The sequence below is a fragment of the Anabrus simplex genome, chromosome 5 (genome assembly GCF_040414725.1).
Source record: "Anabrus simplex isolate iqAnaSimp1 chromosome 5, ASM4041472v1, whole genome shotgun sequence".
Classification (NCBI taxonomy): Eukaryota; Metazoa; Arthropoda; class Insecta; order Orthoptera; family Tettigoniidae; genus Anabrus; species Anabrus simplex.
Genome location: NC_090269.1, coordinates 349143514 through 349164132, shown reverse-complemented (window position 1 = coordinate 349164132; position 20619 = coordinate 349143514). Strand labels below are relative to the sequence as shown.

Sequence of the window (20619 nt, the reverse complement as noted above, 5' to 3'; positions counted from 1 at the left end):
TCTAGGCAACGCCAAGCAGAAAGAAGCACATTGCCCGTCTTAAAGAAGGCTGACAGTAATGACCTAGGCAATGCCGTGAATAGAAAGTAGATTGCACATCATTTTCGTGGTTTCCAATGTAGGGATGGCAAAACAAACTGGGTGACCGTATTAATTAATTATTAAAATAATATATCTCTGTTGACTGTTCAAGAAATGCAAAAAATTTTTCTGTGCTATTGAGACGATTTGGAAGATTTTGGTTCAAACGCAGCTTTTAACTCCCTCTGGTTTGAGAGCTTGAGTTTTGTGACACATACACATTAGCGTTTTATATAGGTAGATATTGTAGGGAGACTTCACGTTGGTCTTCGTTTGAGGAGGTCCCATGTTCGATTCCTGGCCAGGTGGTTTTTTAACTCCTCTAGCCAGGCTGAGTGGTTCATACGGTAGAAACGCTGACCTTATAAGCCCAAGTTGGCAAGTTCGATCCTGGCTCAGGTTGGTTGTGTTTTAAGTTCCTCAAACATACTAACCTCGTCTCGGTAGATTTACTGGCACGTAAAGAACTTCTAAGGGGACGAATTCCCACACCCCGGTGTCTCAAAAAACAGTAAAAGCAGTTTGTGGGACGTAAAACCAATAACATAATTCCTCTAGCTCGGGGACTGAATGTTTTTCTTCGCCTAAATGGAATCCAAATTTATTTACACATAACACACAACACTGCTAACTTCTAGATGCCTTTTCACGAGAGTTTAATCCTGATGTAAACATGGAATGTCCACGCCTCCGCCAAAGAAAGAGTTGTGGTTCGCTGAGCGTGTAGTACCGACCTCCACCCCGTCAACGTCTCGTGTTCGGATGCACAGGGCTGCGCATCGCATACGACAACAGTGCAAAGATCTGTAATTCTGAATAAACAACTAAACCTGGATTCTGTTCACTTAGTTTATTGAACACATTCACAATGCACTGCCTAAGGTCACTTCTGAGCGGTTTCTCTCTTTTGTGCCTCACTACACGCTATGGTCCTACCTCTTGCTCCATTTCTCTCACGATGAATACTGACACTGACTGCTGCTGCAAGATGCAACACCTTATTTCCACGCTGTACAGCTTGGGACTTTCCCCCACTACGAGAAGACTTCCTGTATTACACGTCATCTTGTGCCTTCATTTCTCGTTATTTAATCACTCTTTTATATTAAAAAACACACACACATATACAGTATATTGAACCCTTGACTTACCGTTCCATCGTTGGTCGGCCACAGCTGCTACAGTAGAGCAATATTGAACTCTTAAATCTTGGGGTCGTTGCGGGAATGTTTCGGTCACGATCTTAACCAAACGATGGGGTTCAGAAGAGAGCCTAACTACTTGAAATGAGGAGCAAATATGTGCTTACTAACTTTTATGAAATTCTTAATGGCACAAATTTTTTTTATTTATATAAATCCTTGATCAACAATTAATTATTAATTATGAAATGTTTCAACGCAGTCACATTGCATAGCGTCTATAATTTCTTCTACAATATCGAAGAATTTGCTTCGGTGAAAGTACGAATATCATAAATTAGTGGACAGCGAAATGAAAGGAAAAATAAGTGAAAGGAAAACCTGAAAAATCGGTCACCGATTAATCCAAACGATAACTGAGAATTAATCCACACGATCCGTGGAAAATCTGACCTTCAATAAGTAGAACGCCTGATTTACTCTCAATTAAGGTTATCCACTAGTCGAATACACTTTCGGATACGGAACACCCGCCGAATGGACCCTTAATCGAACCAAATTGATTATCAGTTGCTTTGGATAGGTTGCGAAATATTATTGGAAAGCATGGTGTTCACTACAAGTTAACAGCAGCATTCACAATTGAAACAAAATTCCATCATGTATTTGTCATTTCATGACACCCTTAAGTGATAAAATAAACCCGATGCTAAACGTGCATCACCCAAACAGCTGTTCAGAAGGAACCAACAACAATACGATCCGCGAGGATCTTACGTTACGTCGTTCTGAAGGAACAAAACTGCGAAATGCAGGAAACACTTATTCATCACGCATTTAGAAGAAATGCCAAACACTGAAGTTAATTAAAAAGTGGTAAATCACTTGAAAAATATTATTATAAAACCGACTTTCAGGTTATGAATAGTTACGTTACGCTTAATACAATTACAAGTCCACAGAGAAAAATATACACAAATTACAGAATTCTTTCCTACTTAACAATGACTATCATCGCAGATCCATCTACTTATTGTTTGTCCCAACACACTACCTACAAAGCTATCAATTAATAGAACTCAACTAAGTATAAAATGAAAGAACGACAAAGATCGAAAATAAAATATATTACTGGCTGGCGAATCGAATCCACATTCGTAACTCAAGTCTCACACTAATACGTTGAGTGTCAACATGCACACTATCAAAGCGAAACGGACGTCAGAACGACAAAACAATTAAGTCCGTAAAATAAAATAAAAATATCGAAGTTATTTGAACTCAACACGCATGAAGAATTACAGTAAAATATTCAATCACCGTTAGCTCAGTACCCAATGTTGGACAACCCTCATTTGCCGATAGCGGTTCCATAATCTTAGGTAACGCCTTCCAGCTGTTGGGGGCTGCGCGCAAGTTTGGCCTCATTATTACCTATCTAACACTCTTCCCATTTCGTATATTACTGCAGATGCTACATCGCCCAGGTCACTTCGCAAAAACATCAAATCTAAGACTTGAGTATGTACAGCTGACATCCCAGACCTATCGTCGGGCTTACTTAACATCTGCACACGCTAACAGTAACCTCTATGTACACGTAACTTCCTAATTCTATCGTTGAGCGTGAACTAGGACGACTCATCATCAGTATACTCCTAGGATAACATGTGACGTCCTAAATCTATTGTCGGGCGGAAACTGGGTCGTATACGTTTCCCCTAGCATATCAGGCGAACTCGTAATTTCAAACAACTCTGATATTTGAACTGTAAATCTGGTCGAAACGAATAACACACAACGAACCAACTCTTGCCACAGAACGAATGCAAGTCGGAAAATGCAATAAGTCTCTACCTTGTTACAAAAAATCGTGAACTTGAAAATAAATATCGCGTGGCGAACAATCCCCCAACACAAACACGATCTCAGCACGCGCCATGAAGTTTAGGAAAGAATAATATCTTCCAACACACGTCTAACATTTAGTGGATGTCGTCAAAAATAATAATCATCACCAGCGCAGAAATCCATACTATAATTTTAGGGTGAGGCCCTCAGATCGCCTAACGTCATTTTCCAAATATACATATCCATGACTATCCAGTGAAACGAAATTCAATAAATTTACACAGTCAAACATATCGCTTTAAAGACGTCGAATATCTATTTCACAAATGTTCCGATTTACTAATAAATTACCGCCTTGTAATTTATGAACTTTACTAATTGGAAACTCGTCATTACAGTCAAACAACACCAACCGTGTATACAAAATGCTTTTTTATCCTTGAGGTCATATTATTCTAATATTCATTACTGACTCTACGAAACTAGTCACTTGAAATTTTGCTACCAAGAGTTACCCACCAAAATAGTTTTTCACTTGGGATCTTATTTGACATTTCCTGTGCTTCATACAATAATTATCTCGGACCGATCTTCTCCAGGTCCTAGCTTTCGGATTGTTAGCGGAATATACCACAGCCTGCCACATAAATCTCACATTTAATATACAGCCTGTCTCAAAAATCCTTCCTCGGCAAACATAGCCTGTCTCAAAATCTCTTCCTCGGCAAATATAGCCTATCTCAAAAATTAATTCTCCCCGCCTTCTCATGGCGGTATTACGTAAAATCCAGGCTCCCTTTTGCCTTCAACATTTCTATTACTCTCATCTCCACATATATAAATTCTTGGCTCTCAATCCATTTTTCTTATATTTCAAGACCCTTTCCAAATCTCAATCCTCTTGTGAAAAACAACAACCTTTTATAAAATACACCTTTTTATTTTTACTGTTACTACGACTTTCGGACCTCAAGAATACAACAACACACCGTGATTTTCCATATTATCGACATACACGATGTCACAAAATTTTACCTCCCATGAATAAAACATAACTTTATCGGATTTCACTGGAAATTTTCTAAATGCCCGCAATCCTTGTAAAACATACTTGTTAAATGCACTTTTAACATAGGAAAATTTTATCCCGCGGTAGACATTATTGTTATTATTATTATTATTATTATTATTATTATTATTATTATTATTATTATTATTATTATTATTATTATTATTAATATTAATATTATTATTGTTATTTCGACAAAATTTTCTGAATTCAAACGATATTCGAAATTAAGACATTCGCCACGACTACTTTATCATGATCACCTTCCTAATTTTCCTCACTTCGGATAATATCTCACAGAACATTAACACAAGATTTAAGCGTCGCATTTTATAGTTTCTTGATGTGAATTTTACAAAACTAAAAATTTTCACACGCTGACCAAAAATTTAATAATATCTTTTCCTGATCATTACAAAATATCAACCCGACACACGCAATGAAAATTTGGTTGGGACAAACAACATTCTAACTACAACATTGATTAAAATTTACAGACCTGTGATCTTAGCCGTCATCCTTGGAGTTCTGGCGGCATTTAGCCAGCAACCTCTCGTCCAGCCTACCATAGCTAGGTTATACATCTTCTTTATAAATATAACTTAAATTACACAACACTTTCCAACGCACTTTCAAACGTTTAGCAAGCGACGAACACTCAGCTCAAATTACCACATCTACTGCTTCCACAAGACTGTCCCCTACTCGCCAGACTATACCCAGGTGTTCCAACAGATAAGAAACCAGACACAGTAGCTAACTTCGAACTCCTCTTTAACAGACACACACTGAATATCGAGAGAAGTTCAATTACTTCTAAACCTTCAAAGTTTCATTAGTGGCAGCTCACAAAATTTCTATCATCTTCCATTCCTAACAGTAGATCCGAACCATAGCCACGAACATGTAGTAAGTAATTTGGAGATCAACTTTTTACACCTTTCTGTTGACGAACGACGAGGACTCCGCTACTTCAGAAACCAGACAGACACTGAGAAATATACGGAGGGGGGTTTCTTTTATACTCTATGGGGCGACGCTACTCACACTATGGAGCTTGGTTATGCAATATGCTAATTCCGCATCCAATAGACCGATTTTTCTGAAATTTGGTCCATAACTTCGGACAGACTTAAAATTTATTTCTGTGTTAATTTCATTAATTTTCCCATATTCGCAACAGGCGAAATAAATTATTTCTGCCCGGGCGTTTCGCGGGTTTTCTTCATTGATTGACCTTGGCACGTGTAGGCAGTCCGCGGATTTGTCTCTAGGCTTAACTGCATTTATATTTACCCCGGGGGTTCTGTCTTCCCATAGGGTTCAAGAATAATTTAGATTCTTTATTTCAGGATTTACTGTGTTGCCAAAATCTCTCGTTACGAAGAAATCCGTGAATATGAAAAATTGTTCAATAATCGAAGTCCACCGAAGTATCACGGTATTTCACGAGCTTGCGGATCGGCTCGACACGGTCAGGTCGCTCCCACGAGACAGCCAGACTCATGAAATGGCCGCTCTCAAACAAGTAACTTTTATTTGAAATAAATATTGAGAAAAAATAATAATTTTCTCATCGTAGAATTACGGGTTCAATATATATATATTCAAAGACTACTGTTATCAGTCAACTTCGAATTATTTATAAGCTGTTTCGCATTACAGTAATCTGATGAACAATAATAGTTGTACATTTCATAAAACACGAGAAAAATATATTTTTTACTATAACAATTATGGGGAAAATTTCGTGGTAACACTAGAGCAATAATATTTCACACCGGGCAAATGCTGGAGCTGTACCTTAATGAAGGCCACGGCCGCTTCCTTCCCACTCCTAAGCCTATCCTATCGTTGCCACAAGACCTATCTGTTTCGGCGCAACGTAAAAATAAATTGTAAACAAAGAAGCAATAATGTTTCGTTGGTTTATAATGTGTACATTTTCTCGGTGCGTACATAATTTGATATACCCTACTTTAATACTGTAGTTAAATTTTTAACGTACCTTTCGTTCTAAATTTAAGGTTTAAGAATTCGTTACTTTGTAATGTTAGTAACAGTGAGAGATGGTTTCTTTCAGAATTTTAACCACTGTTTCTTGAAAAGTGAGCTCAGTTATATAAATGTACTAATATTTTTATTACAACTGAATCTGCGGATTTAATGGTAGGACCGTAATATTGATATCGGAGCAATCTGATGAGTAACCGTGAATAAATAAGATTGTTTCTTCAGGTCTCCTTCGGCAATCATTCATGAAACGGATAGTATATACGAAAAAGAGCTAATATTCAAACACATCCCTACGGCATGGGTACAAACCAAAACATTGTATGTATCTACTAATTATCTACCGTCCGTACCACTTACGTTCTCCTTGTCAAGCATGTCGGACTGTCGACCTGTATTTAAGAAGTTTGGGTCCGGCTTCATGGCTAAATGGTTAGCGCGCTGGTCACAGTAGTCCCGGGTTCGACTCCCGGCAGCGTCGGGAATTTTAACCTTAATTGGTAAATTTCGCTGGTGCGGGGGCTGGGTTTACGTGTCGTCTTCATCATCATTTTATACTCATCACGACGCGCAGGTCGCCTACGGGTGTCAAAACGAAAGACCTGCATCTGGCGAGCCGAACTTGTCCTCGGACACTTCCGGTACTAAAAGCCATATGTCACTTTACTTCATAAGAAGTTTGGTAAAATGGGGGCAGGTTAGTCACAAACATTCAAACGAGACACATTCTCTACTGACTATCCGTCGAATCTATTTACGTATGATTACTTAATTTCTAGCCTGCCTAAGCAGCAGTTTAAATAGGTTCCCAAACAGTCGAGAAATATGTCTACCTGTTAATAAAAGTTAAGTGATGGACAAAAATTGCCTTTCCTCACTGACTGGACCTAACATAATACAGACTTGCCACTGCACTTTTCAATGCCACAACATGTTCCAAGCAATCCGCCTCGTGAGCACTTTCAGATTAATGCGACCACTTTTGAATTCAATATCATGACAACACTGCGCGTATTAAAGCAATATGAATCACCCAGAGTGCACTTACAGAAAATGACGTCATAACACGCCACAGAGTGCATTTCATGTGACTCAGATTACCAACTTTATTCATTTGCTTTTTAGGTTTACCATATGCTCTAAAAGAAAGTAACAAAATTTTCCAAGGTATTTCAAAGTTTGGATAATTTTTGGCCTTGGTGGTGGCGGTGGTCTTAATTAAGGTATAGCTCCAGTATTTGCCTGGTGTGACAATGGAAACCACGGAAAACCATCTTCTGACGGTGGGATTCCCGAATGCATGCTCACAACTACGCGCCCCGAAGGACTGGAATGTTTTGCTCCCCCATATGGGGTACTTCGGAAAATTAATTGTAGTCAAATACAAATTAGTCAACTTCTCTTTTAGTTTGAGTTAATTAATATTCTCACCCCAAGCCACGTTGGGCCACCAGGAAAACTAAAACAACATTGTATACACTGCTTGTGAGACACCAGTATTGACATGAGTTAGGTGTTAGAACAGATGCACTGTCCAAAACAACAAACGGAACACGGTTTTGAAAATATGTATTACTGCACAGAACAATAACTGACAACTATCATTGCTACCAGATATACCCCTATTCTTTACAGAAAAGATGAACAACACAACATCATTTCATTCTCATTCATTTTTACGAAAAAACTTAAATATACGAGCAGTGTTAAAATCAAACTGGTAATAGCCACTTATCCAGTCATCCAGTCTGGTTTTCTTCCGAGTTATTGAGAGATTTAGTATCTTTTACTCCCCCGTAAGCGCACACCTGGTGACCATGATCGTTAAAGCGTTTAAGTCAATACGGTATGACACCGTGGTTAGCCGGTTCGAGTCTCGTTGCTTGAAAAAGTTTCTTCCTCAGAATGTTGGCCGGCAGGGTACGGGAGGTGGTGGTATACAATTTCTAATCACTAGATTGCGTGCCAAGAGACTGGATTTCAAACCTCACCGCAGCGCTCATACGGATTGAAGGCATATGACGCTGTTTATGGTGATTCGTCCGTCGGATGGAGACGTTAAGCCTTGAGCAGACCCCTTGCTGCTATTCGACAGTAGTAGGCTATGTGCCGGCACCGGTTTTCCACCCTCTCCCTTCCTACTATCATATACCTTTCTTGCAAGTTGCTTTACGTCGCGCTGACAGAGATAGGTCTTATGGCGACGATGGTATAGGAAAGGGCTAGGAGTGGGAAGGAAGCTGCCGTGGCCTTAATTAAGGAACAGCATCAACATTTGCTGGTGTGAAAATGGGAAACCACGCAGAACCATCTTCAGGGTTCTAAATCATTATCTGCCGAATGCAAACTCACAGTTGCGTGCCACTAACCGCACGGGCAACTCGCTCGATCATGCTACTATTCTGACGTAGTGATAACGAGTTGGAATGGCATTAATTAGGGCGTACGTTCGAGCACAACCTACTATCGGTACTTGTTATTTTAATTGAAACAAACCAAACCCCATGACACTACAGCCCTTGAAGGGCCTTGGCCTACCAAGCGACCGCTGCTCAGCTCGAGGGCCTGCAGATTACGAGAGGTCGTGTGGTCAGCACGCCGAATCCTCTCGGAAGTTATTCTTGGCTTTCTAGACCGGGTATTTTTATTGAGAGATAAATTATAGATGCTTCTGTGTCTATCATAACTGTTTCAGTAATTAACACTAAGTTCATGAATACGTTATGGCATGACATTGTCATTATTTATTTTGATATTTTTGTTTTCAATAGAAGGAATGATTTTATTCTCAACAAAAGTATATTTTGTAGCACAATAAAAAAATTAGTGGCGTCTATGTTCAAACAATTTTTTAAAAGCAAGGAAAGAAACAAAGACACTATACAATACAATATTTAATCCACCTTCCTCCCAACTCGATCACATCTTGCTCTTCCAGTCAGGACATAGAGTTAACTGATCTCTTCAAATAACGACTGTTCCTAGCCACGGCATAACTTCTACAAGTAATCAGCACGTCTTGGTGGGGGACTGGGCCAATTTTTCCGCATATTCTCAATTGGATATAAGTCCGGAGAGTGACGAGGCCAGTTTATCTGTCCAATTATCAGTCTGATTGCAAATTAGCCTCACATTAATTGAGATTATCCTGCTGAAATTGAAGAATTTCATCCAGCAACCGTTTATATTTATGATGGTTCTATCTTCCTCGAATGCGATGGATTATGACCACTCCTCGACGAGTAATCCACCCCTGCATGACACAGACACTCGACTACTGTGGACACGAATGGTAGCGTTATCTGAGGTCGAACAGGGTGCCAAGTGGACGATATACTGAAGTGAGTTCTTCCTTTGGAGTAGAAAATGTTATTTCTTCAGAAATGATTACGACTTTTCGTTACTAAACACAATTCCACATTGCATACAAATCTGTGCACCTGATGAACGTTTCGACGTTCCATATTGATGAGTTTGAAATTTCTGGAATTTCTACAATCCGTTCTGTTCTCTCAAATGTGTTTTCAACAATTTCGAAGTGATTTATTGTCCATCTGTCGCAATATTTTGCGAAAGAAGGAAATTTCTCGCACTTTTTCACACCGCAATGTTCTCAAGTGCACTCTGTTTGATTTCTTCTGTCATATATTTGCATAATTCACTGACACGAGTCAGACGTGCTAGCACGCCGGAGTGCACAGCTACACTAATTGTTAGCCCCGTGTCATGGCGATTTAGTACCTAAACATGGAGGCGCTATTGCAACATCCGGTAACGTCATGCCGAGGTTCAGACTCCGGTTGAAGGGTACATTCGCCCTTCGTCTTTACAGTGAAATATTGAACACTGTCGTTGCAATTGGTGTCTATTAATTATTCCGCTGTCCGGGCTCTGAACGATTCCGAAACTATTGAATTATTCCGCGCCAACAGAAGAAAAGACACACACACATCAATTCATATATGTTACCTTGTCAGATAATTACAGAACTCAGTACAGGAGAGTGTGATATTAGATATTGAATGCGCGTGTGCTATCATATTGTTACGTGCCAACCCCATGGGAGCCCCTTACGGAACTTCCTGGATGGAGCTGATGAGTCACACGAGCGGGGATCTCCCTTCCGGCCTGTTGGACGGACCCGGCCTTCTGCTGCTGGTGTCCGAACATTTGCGGTCATCACAAAATCACGGACATTTGCGGTCAATGAGATAAACTTGTGCTCACTCACAGAATATCCCCAGTAGTCACAGGACATTTGCGGTCACTGCAGCAGGGGGTGGTCCTCATTAGCTTAATCTCCGGGTATCCCCGATAACCTGCCTGAGCTCCTGCTCGGTTCTTGCAGATCAACATTTTTCTCGCACGGGCATTATTTAGAGACTGATACCTTCAGACAAACACAATTTCTATATCGAAACTTCCTGGTGTAAGTATTTACTGTTGTGCGCTGTAATGGATTTGACAGTTACTGATAAGTCAAACGGTTGTATGTACAGAAGGTACAGGGAAAGTCAACATAAAATCGTCGCCTGGGTGTGTCTGAAGGAGAAGAACAAGTCATGCCATGTCTTGGTAACATACAATTCTGTAGATGATAAACAAATATATTCTATTCTATTTCCTATCCGGCCTCTCTTGGTTAGCTCTTATTCTCTTCCGACCCCCACGGTACGATGTTTGTCAAGCCCAGGCTGTCTTACATTTTCATGTCCTTCGTCGGGCCTTTACCCTCTTTTTTTCCTAAAAGAGAGTCGGACCCATTCGACTTTTTTCTGGTTAGTTTTAAGGGAGGATGGTGGCACCGTTCTACTTTCTCACAAAAACAGTAATCACCACCATCAAGACCCCGTGGCTACCGCGATGTAAGCAGTCACACAGATATACAAGCTCGTATATTTGATATTTAAACTATAATACACCACAAAGTGAATTTTTATGTACAAACATAAGAGGCTAATTCAAAAAAATAAGTTTCCTATTTATTTGTCGTGGAATAATTAAAGATAGGCCAAGGTAAAATTCACTATTTTATTCCGCAGCAGTCCTTCATTTTTCGAAAAACAAAAGTTAATCCATCATTAGTTAATTAAATTATTTATTTATTTATCCATTTATTTATTATTTATTTATTTATTTATTTATTTATTTATTTATTTATTGACTTATTTATTTGTTTATTTACTAGCTGATGTACCCGTGCTTCGCTACGGAATTCTACATTGTATACAGAATTGTAGGTTAAGTAGAGTACACTTTGTGAGCAAGACTGTAATAAATTGCGTAGCTCTTAACGTTCCCCTGGAAACGTGACGGAGAAATCACCAAACATGTTTTCTCATATGAAGACTGCGTTAGGGATTTTTCATTGTAATGGTAGGCCCGCTTGCCTACCATCAGTCAAAATCAGGTTGGGGAATTGCATTATAATGGCAGACACTCACTCTCCACATGCCTTTTTACATCCTCAGAAAGACTGTCTTAGTGCTTTACCCAACTGAAATGAACATAGGTCATTACAATGACGTCGGTAGGAATGGCGCGATAAAAAGCAATGATTTCACATGAAATACTCGATCAAATGAAAAACCACACATTTAATCACTTTTAACGAACAGCACTACACTGCCGATCTAACAGTCCAAAGTTCCAGAACTGGAATAACGAGACCGCAGACAACCGTGATCCGTGAACACACTTAGTCTTTTTTCCGGAGGAGGGGGGGCTGGAATAGTGGAGAGTCCCAGGGCAAAAACTATGCTCTTTTACTAATCTGTTTCCTAGGAGTATCCGATGAGTCGGAAAATCTCAATTCACTACACTGGCGGCGGAAAAACATATCTGATTTGGAGGCAAATTTTTCGTCCAAGCCAGAGGAGAAACCCCCTCTTCACCGGTACTTTTAATAAAATGAATGTAGAATTTAATAAAAGTGAAGAGGAAGAGGTTCGTTTTAAGAAACGGCTCTTTTCAAGATTGAATTTTGAGTTATTTAGTGAATTGTGGTACTATAATTTGGAATATGCCTAAATTGTAATTCTAGACCAAGTCATACTACTACTAGTACTACTACTACTAATTGAGGCTCTGCCTTAAGTGTGCACACTGCTCATTCAAAACAGCGTGTCAGAGTAGGGATCGAATAGCTGGAATATTATGATGAACCAGTGTGTTACGTACCAGCAGTACGTTATCAGAAAATGTATGAACCAGGGGAATGACATGCTAAAGAGTATTTTTTCCTAACTCCCCAGCTATTTCCCTCCAATATTCAGTCAGGGTGTAAAATGAAAAAACGGCATATGGCTTTTAGTGCCGGGATGTATCCGGGGACTTCGGCTCGCCAGGTGCAGGACTTTTGATTTGACACTCGTAGGCGACCTGCGCGTCGTGATGAGGATGAAATGATGATGAAGACGACACATATACCCAGTCCCCGTGCCAGGGAAATTAACCAATTATGGTTAAAATTCCCAACCCTGCCGGGAATCGAGCCCGGTACCCCTGTGACCTAAGGCCAGCACGCTAACCATTTAGCCATGGAGCCGGACAGTCAGGCTGTTATACTTGGTGCGCAGCAGTAATCTCATCTATCGGAGTTGAACGGCAGGATAAGAGACAAAGAACATCACAACAAACAATGGTCAATGTAATGTTATTGTTGATCAATGTTATGCACTTTCAATATTGTAGGCCTTCACATTTAGTTTCCTTCCGAATCTGAAATACCACTCTTATCATAGTCGGTAGGGTAAAATTAAATAAAACATAAATGGTCGGAAATTGTGTTCTCTATAACTTTTTTTATGTAGTAGGCTACTTTTCGATAGGCCAATAACATAGGTATTTAAAAATAAAATTTTAGGCACCTTCCCCGAAACTACAATTTCATCCAGGGCGAATAAAATTGTTTTTAACTTAGACTGTAGTTTCTTATTCCCCGACTCTATATATAGCTGAGACGGGCAAAGCGTACCCAGCGGCATTCAAAGAGTTCGGCAAACGTTTGATCTCCCTAGCCACTCACTTGCCTAGCAGGGGGTGATTTATGACGGCAGTGGGCTTTAAAACGGAAGTTTGCATTCCCCTTCAGAAATCCTCACAACTCTGTTGCCAATGCACCTCTTGTTAAATAGACGCCACTCTCTTTTTTCAGCTCAGACAATTCACACTTGCTTTGTTCGCTGTTTGAAAGTTTTGGATTATTTCTTTGCTTCGTTATTTAATATTTGTGAAGTGTGTTGCTTTTCATTTCACTTCATGCAGTGATGTGGAGACCATGGGAATCACACCTGGAAATTATACAACCGGGGAGAATGACCAGTACCTCGCCTAGGCGGCCTCACCTGCCATGCTGAACAGGGGCCTTGGTGGGGGATTGGAAGATTGGAAGGGATAGGAAGGGAAGAGGGAAGGAAGCGGCCGTGGCCCTAAGTTAGGTACCATCCCGGCATTCCCCTGGAGGAGAAGGGGGAAAGCACGGAAAACCACTTCCAGGATGGCTGAGGTGGGAATCGAACCCACCTCTACTCAGTTGACCTCCCGAGGTTGAGTGGACCCCGTTCCAGCCCTCGTACCACTTTCCAAATTTCGTGGCAGAGCTGGGAATCGAATGCGGGCCTCCGGGGGTGGCAGCTAATCACACTAACCACTACACTACAGAGGCGGGCAATTATTATTATTATTATTATTATTAATATTTTATTATTATTATTATTATTATTATGATTATTATTATTATCCCAGTCCCTAGTTCGTGATTTTACTTTTCCTTTGCTGGGCAAGTTGGCCTTGTGGTTAGGGGCGCGCCGCTGTGAGCTTGCATCGGAGAGATAATGGGTTCAAGCCCCACTGTCGGCAGCTCTGAAGATGGTTCTCCGTAGTTTCCCATTTTCACACCATGAAAATGCTGGGGAAGTACCTTAATTAAGGCTACGGGCACTTCCTTCCCACTCCTAGGCCTTTCAGAGTCCATCGTCGCCATAACACCTATCTGTGAAGGTGCGACATAAAACAAATTGTAAATAATTGTTGTACTTTTCCTTTCTTTACTGAAAGCGAGACACTGATATTAGCAGCATGAAATTACGTATAATATTTTAATGGACCTACTTTAGTATCAATTTAAGTTTAGTCTTTGTCGAGTGTATTTGCCAATTCCTTCTTCCTGTTTTTTCTTTCTTTCTTTCTTTCTTTCAACATCTGCGACCACCGCACGTGTTAACCACGAAACAAATTATTCTGCGATATTGGTGTGTGCTGTGGTTCATGATCAAGTTTTTATATATATATATTTTGACTTTAGAATAAATTAAATGTTAACATGTTTAAATAATCGACGCAAAATTTGACAACCTTGCTTTTGACAGAGCTCACGTGCCCTTTAAACGACACGCGACTCTTGTGTCCAGAGGAAAGAAACCGACTGACAACCCTCATTATCACTAGGGCGGGCAGAATGACAACCCTCATTATTACCAGGGTTGGCCAAGTTTTGAGATTAGAGGATACCACGTGGGTATGCTTTGAGCGTCAGGACTATACCGATTTTCATTAAATTCTGTTAACTCATTTTCTCGTGGCTCGGCGTTGATATGAACTTAGCAACAAAAATACAAATTCATGAATATCAGTGTTATCAAAGCCGATACGGTAACAATGTATGACATAAATGATCGGAAATTTAATTCTATATAACTTTAGTTATGTAGTATTTATCGATAGAACCACTAATAATATAAATATTTGAGAATTCAATTTTAGGCCTTCCCCTAAACTACCATTTCACTCAGCGCGAGTAAAATAACTGATAGTCTAGATTGTAGTGTCCCATCACCCGACTTCACATACCGATTTTCATTATATTCTCTTCAGACAGACAGACAGACAGACAGACAGACAGACAGACAGACAGACAGACAGACAGACAGACAGACAGACAGACAGACAGACAGACAGACAGACAGACAGACAGACAGACAGACAGACAGATAGACAGACAGACAGACATTACGGAAAAGTAAAAAGTGCATTTCCTTGTTATTATGAACACGGCCGATACAGAAATACCGTTCTTTTCAAATTCTGAGCAATGTGCAGACAAAACTCCTATTATATATATATAATAAAACGTGAAGCGGGTAAGCTGTGGCTTGTTCTTGCTTGAGTATAAATAATCTGATAAACTCTTCTACAATCCAATCATGTTTACCGGGAATAACATTAGTTAGATCATTTATTTGAATGCATGCTAATTATCTACTTGTTATTGACTTTACTTCAGTAAATGTATATATTATGTCTTCACTAGTGATGAAACTCACTCGCTATTTAGGGGTTAGCTATTATCAATGGACGTCTGATAAGTTTTAAGTACCCTTTACATAACTCAATGAATAGGGGAAGTCGCATAGCATTGTAACACTGCAAAATCAAGCATTAAACGGGATGCTTGTTGTTTAAAGGGGTGTAACATCTATTACAGGAGTGGACACTAACCTTACTTCTGGGAGCCGCAAATTTAGGAGACAAAAAATTGGGAGCATGATTAAAAAAGAGTTTATAAAATGAAGACAAGTTTTTCATTTTATAACCAATGAAGGGAAATTTATTTTCTACACTACACAGAACATTATTTTTCAGGTGCACATCAAGGAATGAGATTTCACTTTTGAGAAGTGCTTTTTTTAGTGTTCATTTTTGCTGTTAGTTTTTTGAAATCTGGCTGATAATTGGTAAGCGCAGTTCGCACAAGTTCACTTAAATGTTCATCAGTTCGTTCAGATCGATATGTAGATTTAATGAATTTAATCGTTGAGTACAGTGATTCACACACATAAGTAGTCTCAAAGATTGAGATTAGTCCTTTGAGACACTGTTTCGTTAGTGTGTATTTTTCTTCTGGACCATTCTTTCAAAATTCTATGGTAGAAATGCCATTTCGTTTGAGTCCTTTTAGTCCTTCGTCCTCTTGCAGTTCTTGTAGCTCCAACTCTACAGCTGCTGTATCCTTTGTTATTGGTGATGAAACAGGACTGCCATCGTCCACAACATCAACAGAAAGAGGATTTTCCAGGAATGAAAATGAAGGTTTCAGTGATCTCAAATCATTAAATCTGCCATTGATTTCTTCAGCAAGGTCAGACATTTCACTCACGTAATCTTCAGTTTCCACCTGAACGTCAGGAAGGCTTTCAGTAATTTTCTTCAAACATTTGAAGTGAGAAAATGTTTTAGTCTGAAGGTCTTTCCCAAAAATCTTCAATTTGCTATGCAAGCTAAATACAGTCTGGGCCAATTCAGAAATATCTTCACAAGGAAGATATTGCTTTGAGCGGGAGAGTGTGTCAGTGAGCCAGTGTTGTGAGGTGAAGCCAGTCGCGCTCACGTATAGGCAGTAGCGAGTGAAACTGAAACAGCACACAACAGCACACAGAAAAGTATCGACACTCGCTACTGCCTATACGTGAACGCAACTGGCTTCACCTCACGACACTGGCTCACTGACACACTCTCCCGCTCAAAGCACTTAGCACTTTCAAATGGAAGGCGCCGGAACTATCTTCACATCCCATGTCTTACCACTGACCTATAGCGCTAATAACGTTAAGCCACACATCACTGCTACTGACTGCCGCCAGCCGAGAGATGTCGTTAGATTCCATTAATTATATCATTTAATTTTACTCTAATGTTGGTATCAAGAGCCGCCCAAGAATGACTCAAGAGCCGCATGCGGCTCGCGAGCCTCGTTGTGGCCAGCCCTGATCTAGTATATATAACAGGAATTTTACTTTTATTAGTGAAAATTTCCACCCAAAAAGTTGTAAATCACATCTTTCACGCTTCAACCAGGTTTATCAGCACATTGTAACACTAAACTATTACTAATTACTATAAGGTTTGGAATAATTTATTAACTCGGGAAAGGGCGCTCCGCGGAGAAAATCTCCGCACATTCTTTATTTTGTTTCTACGAGAATGTGACTTTGACCAACTCGCACGTGGGCTTGTCTAATTGTTCTCGGGGATTTCGGAAACCAGTCGTCAAGGTTAGTTTATTTCTATCTCTAACTCTATTTCTATGGCGATTGTTACTGTTGGGTATTATCTTCCATGCGGAAGTATTATCCGCGCGCGACTCTTGCTGACACAATCAATTTTTGTCTTTCCGTGCGAGTGTGACTGTGTTAGATTCAGTGTATGCTGTTATTTACTCGTTGTGCTTTTTCATTTACTAGAATAATGGATATCACCGAGAAGGAAAGGATTAATAAACTACTTATGAGTGTGAAAAAGAAAATATTGGATCGGAATGACTCAATTTTACGGGTGCAGATTTTGATGAAAGGGAAGATGAAGATACTGGATTGACTGTAATTTCAGAAGAAGAATGCGAGGCAGAAGAAGAAAAATTTGAAGAAAGTACTCATGAGACGGATAGTGAAATATCAGTAGACTCGGAACATGCAGAGAATATTCCATCACATAACACTGAAGCTACTCCACAATACACTGGCGAAGACGGCGAAAATGTATGGAATATTCATTGTGCTAAACAACGTGGTCGTACTAGGAGACGAAATATTTTAATTCATTTACTGGGCCCTAAAGGGGATGCTAGGAATATGCATATCCCTTCACAGGCGTGGGTGTTATTTTTTTTCGAATAACATATTACACCAACGTATGGCTTGAGAAGAAACGTCATATAATTCAAAAGCACCGTGATGCGAGGGAGACTAATCTTGCAGAAATTAAAGCCATAATTGGAATTTTGTATCTGGCTGGAGTTTATAAACCAAAGCACCTCAACATTTCTGATTCATGGAGCGCAGATGGGACTGGAATCAATCTGTTTCTAAACACGAGGTTTCTGGAAAGGTAGAATATGTAGTTAAAAGCAATACATTTTGAATATGACTGACAGAACTAAGATTAAAAAGTTGTCTTATTTAGGAAACTGACTTGATATATTCTAATAACGACCCAGTTTATGTAGTGTAGCCTATAATTATAGAATATGAGATGTTAATAACAGCAAATATGGTCAATTTTTTTGTCTAGAACACGTACAAACAATCCACCTACTGTACCTTAATGCATATTTAGATATGGCTAAATATTACAATATTGCACAAAAAAGTGTTATTTTGCTCATAGCCGAATAAATAAGGCATGGCTCAAACGCGAGATCATACTCACGCGGAGATAAGTTCCGCGCGCGCCCTTTGGTGAAATCAAACATCGTGCGACCTTCCCGGGTTAAGACGGATGTTTGGAAAATGTGTAAATAAATAATAAATAATAATAATGAGATAAATAACTGCCATATGGGTGGCAGCCCTAAATGCAGATCAGTGTTGATTGATTGATTGATTGATTGATTGATTGATTGATTGATTGATTGATTGATTGATTGATTGATTGATTGATTGATTGATTGGGTTAAGATGTAGACGCCCTGAAGGGCCTTGGAAAAACGACACACTGACCTACGTACTTACGTAAGGAGGACAATACTCATATGTTCTACAAGGAAGTCTTATAAGGCCTGTTGTTACAAATTCAAAATCACTTCCGTGCTAAGCCAGGGTGCGTCGCTAGTGTAATACGGACGGGCTATAAAAATACCACGCAGGAAGATTTAAATTACGATCCATTGATAAAAGAAATGAAATGTAATCTGGATTATTTAATCCGTTTGCCTTCAGTGTGTCCGACTCATTGACTCATTGGCCGGGTCGGGGTTTTTAACTTTCATTGGGGTTGGGTGTTTGCGCTGTCCTCAACATCCCTGCAACTCACACACCACACCTAACACTATATTCCACCATAATAACAAGCAGTTACCTACACATGGCAAATGCCGCTCACTCTTATTGGATGGTCTGCCTTACAAGGGCTGCACCCGGCTAGAAATAGCCACACGAAATTATTTTACCATCCAGGGGTGGTTTTTCTCCCGGACTCAGCGAAGGATTCCATCTCTACCACCTCAAGGGCAGTGTACTGGAGCGCGAGACAATTCGTCTTGGATGTAACTGGGGAGGAGTACCAGTATCTCGCCCAGGCGGCCTCACCCGCTATGCTGAACAGGGGCCTTGTGGGAGATGGGAAGATTGGAAGGAATAGACAAGGAAGAGGGAAGGAAGCGGCCGTGAGCTAAAGTTAGGTACCATCCCGGCATTTACCCGGATGAGGTGTGGGAAACCACGGAAAACCACTTCGAGGATGGGTGAGGTGGGGGCGAAATCTTTCTACTCAGTTGACCTTCCGAGGCTGAGTGGACCTGTTCCAGTCCTTGTACCACTTTTCAACTTCCGTGACGGAGTCGGGAATCGAACACGTTCCTGCGGGGGGTGGCAGCTAATCACACTAATCACTACACCACAGAGGCATGTAATCTGTACAAGAGTTATATACACTGAGCTCAGGGAAATGATATGACATTGAATCTTCAACCGTACCTCTCCTAAAAATAAAATATACTGATGATTAGAATGCGTATAAAGCACTGAGGACTTGAATGGCAGAAAAAGGTATCCGACTCACCGTAGGTCTGTTTGCACGCTATGGCTGCCACCGAGGTATTGCAGACTCTTGTTCGACTGTGCTATTCTCTATCGAGCTTTGGAAGTTAAGTGGTGGGGGGATTGAGAGGGGAAGGTAAAGACCTCCATTAGCACGCTTTAGCAGGTGCTCCAATATAAAACACAACTCTAATCAATAATACTGTGTATGTGTTTAATAGTAGTCTTTATTTCCGGTATAGTACTTTGTTTGATGTTATTCCTCCATCTGAGTCAGCTGCTTTTACAGCTGCTCATATAACTGCCATCGTTAACCTGTTGTGTGGTGCGTGACATGACCTGTCATCTTAATAAACAGTTATCGTATAGAGTCTTTAACTGACTTCGAGTAAACATTCCCGTTCCGTATTCTTCTGTCTGTTATTATTTACTTTGTCCTTATGACATTTTTCTTTCTGTCAATCATCATGGTCTTCTGCGCAGCCTACATTTATTTTAAATGCGTTTATTATTATACATTCTTCTTCCATATGGAGACTGGCCGAAGACAAATCATACACAATACAGTAAATATTGAACAAAAATAAATAGTTTATAGAAAGAAATTAAAAAATTAAAAATGAAATTTAAAAATTAAAAATGAAAGTTGACCAATGAATTTCAAAATTGCTGAAAAACAAATTAATTACCATTAATTAAATGAATAAATTAAAAGATACAAAAACATTTTTAACATTTGAAATGTTTTAAGAACAAGTTGATAAATCATTCCTACCAAAATTGTTTTTAAAAATATTCGGACTTGAGGTCAGTCGATCTTAATCCGATGAATACAAGTAATGCCTCAAAATGACGATAGAGCCCCTGAGAGCTTTTAGCACCTCCATTTCCTTGGCTAAATGGTCAGAATAGTGGCCTTCAGTTCAGAGGG

At 39.8% G+C, this 20619-nt stretch overlaps 1 protein-coding gene across 1 annotated transcript in view; it reads right to left on the bottom strand.

The window, feature by feature from the left end:
* LOC136874531 (uncharacterized) overlaps positions 1-19737 on the bottom strand; it is a 94455-nt gene extending 74718 nt beyond the window's left edge. Inside the window, exon 1 of the mRNA XM_068227830.1 lies at positions 19711-19737. The gene's annotated coding sequence lies outside the window, so the exon portion shown is untranslated. The remainder of the gene's footprint in view (positions 1-19710) is intronic.
* Between the last annotated feature and the right edge of the window lie 882 nt (positions 19738-20619).